Source organism: Octodon degus, unplaced genomic scaffold (genome assembly GCF_000260255.1).
Source record: "Octodon degus isolate 3935 unplaced genomic scaffold, OctDeg1.0 scaffold00026, whole genome shotgun sequence".
Lineage (NCBI taxonomy): Eukaryota > Metazoa > Chordata > Mammalia > Rodentia > Octodontidae > Octodon > Octodon degus.
The window spans coordinates 15,607,286-15,609,403 of NW_004524602.1; the positions used below are offsets into that span (position 1 = coordinate 15,607,286).

At 52.4% G+C, this 2,118-nt stretch overlaps 1 pseudogene; it reads right to left on the reverse strand.

Annotated features, from left to right (window-relative positions):
* Positions 1–1,389: 1,389 nt before the first annotated feature.
* On the reverse strand, positions 1,390–2,118 carry LOC101582812 (annotated as a pseudogene).

Genomic DNA, 2,118 nt, shown 5'->3' on the forward strand with positions numbered 1-2,118 from the left:
GCCCCATCCTGTGGTTCAGGCAGTGAAAGTCAGGAGCTAAGATGGCCTTTGTATTTTCAAAATCTAGTTCAAGAGGATTGGGCTGGGATTGTCTTCAGAGTAAAAGGTTCTGGGGAGAAGCAAGTGGCCGATCCCTGGGACAAGTGCACAGCTAGAATCTGAGATGGGAGGAACCCAGGACTGGAGGAGGGTGCCCGGATACCGTGTAGTGCTCAGAGGGTCCTGACCTCAGAGAGGGCCTCGAACTGACTACATTCGTGTTGGGTTCTCTGGGCAAGTCTTAGCACTGGGACAGGGAAAATAGAGTATGCGCCCTGCCCGGTGTTCACAACTCCTTCGCAACCTCAGTCTGATTCCAGACCACTTGGCTCTCCTATCCCGAGGGCACTGCACCCCTGTGAGGGAGACCTAGAAGGGCATCCTTTCCTGTAGACCTCCAGGCTTTCTCTCCTTGGCATTTTATGATCTATGATATTCCAGATACATCATCATAAGTATTCCAGACACCCCAGGGTCCTGTAATTGGGTATGTCTCCGATGCTTCGGAGAGCCCAAGTGCTAATTATAGCTTGTATCTAGATGCCCCCCCCCACACCTCCTGTGGTCATGGGGGGGGTTTTTCGGCGATGGCTGGATCTAGGGTGTGTGATACTAGGATTAAGGACATGGGGCACTAAATTGGTCCATTGATCAGTTTCACACTGTCCTGGGTGTGGAAAAGGGAAGCCCCAAGCTGGGTGTGGGTGGCGCCACCCGGAAGACTTGAAGCTGGGATGGGATAAAGGGGAGGGAGGCTACCTTGCGGCTTGCTGCTGGCCGCCTCCCGCCTGCTGCTCCATGGACTGTTTCTGCTCTGTGCTGCCCCTGTGCCGCGCCACCAGGCCCTGTGGGCTCTGCACACTGTGAGCCAAGATACATCTTTCCTCCTTTAACTTTGGGTGTCAGCATCTGTCTAAGCCATGAGCACAGTAACCAAGACACTAGTTAACTAGATGTCATACAGCGGTCCCTCGCTTGTCGCAGAGGTTACGTTCCGGACCCCCCGCAAGGAGTGAAAATCAGCCAAGTAGCGACGTTAGGTTTATGTTAGTATTTATATATGTTTTAAGGCTCTATAAACCTTTCCTGCACTTTTCTAGTGTTCTTTTTTTATTATTATCCAATTTTGGGTTTTATTTTACTCTCGAAAGAGACAAAGGAAACAGAAAGTGTGGCCAACTGCCCAACTCTAGGGGCGAACAAGTACAAAATCAGACTTCTGGCATTCAAAGTCCACTCATGTTTTGTGGGAAAGACTAAGGGAGCTCATTAACCCCACTCCCACCCTACGAATCCCACAGTACGGCTACCACAGTGCGTTAGCTGCAGTGGATGTTTGAACTACAGAGGGCCTCAACTGAACATCTACATTGTAAAATGTGGCAATTACGCCACAGCTGAGCTCATCTCAGGAGAGAAGCTAAGAACAATTGCTTGATGTCTGCGAAGCGGCTGATGCTCCAGGCCGCCCCTGGGGTCCAGGCAGACACATAGGGTGGCGGTGGCTCCTTGGCAGCGCCAGTCACAGTGGTGTCGTTGTATGGGGGCAGAAGCACCGTGGTGTCATTGCTGGTGACGTAGACCAGGACATCGGAGGAGTTCCTGCCACTGATGTATCGGTAGCAGTTCCAAACACAGCTAGTCAAGTAACCCTTAAATGTCAAGATAATGCTGAAAAGCAGAAGAATAATAAGAACCGAACAGGTAGGGTTCACCGACACGATGTCATCTTTATACGCATATCAGAAGGCAGCTGCCCTATGTACTCCTGAATGGAGTTGGAGTACATCAGCACAGTGACTGCAACCAAGGTGTTCAAGGCGAAGTCGAAGACCTGGTAGCAGAAGAACGGATGAGCCAGGCCGCGCGCCGCTGGCATGCGCCGTAGGTCGCCATCGCGCAGAGCACGATCATGAGCAGAGAAATCGCAACAGCGATGTACACGTTGGCGTCGTCTAGGAGCGCCAAGTCCCCTCCTAGTTCAGAACTGGAGAAGCGGGACTCACCGGGATCGGCCAAGGCGCTCAGCAAAATCGGCAGGACCACGGCGCTGATGAGCAGGTACCACGCGCCGAGCCC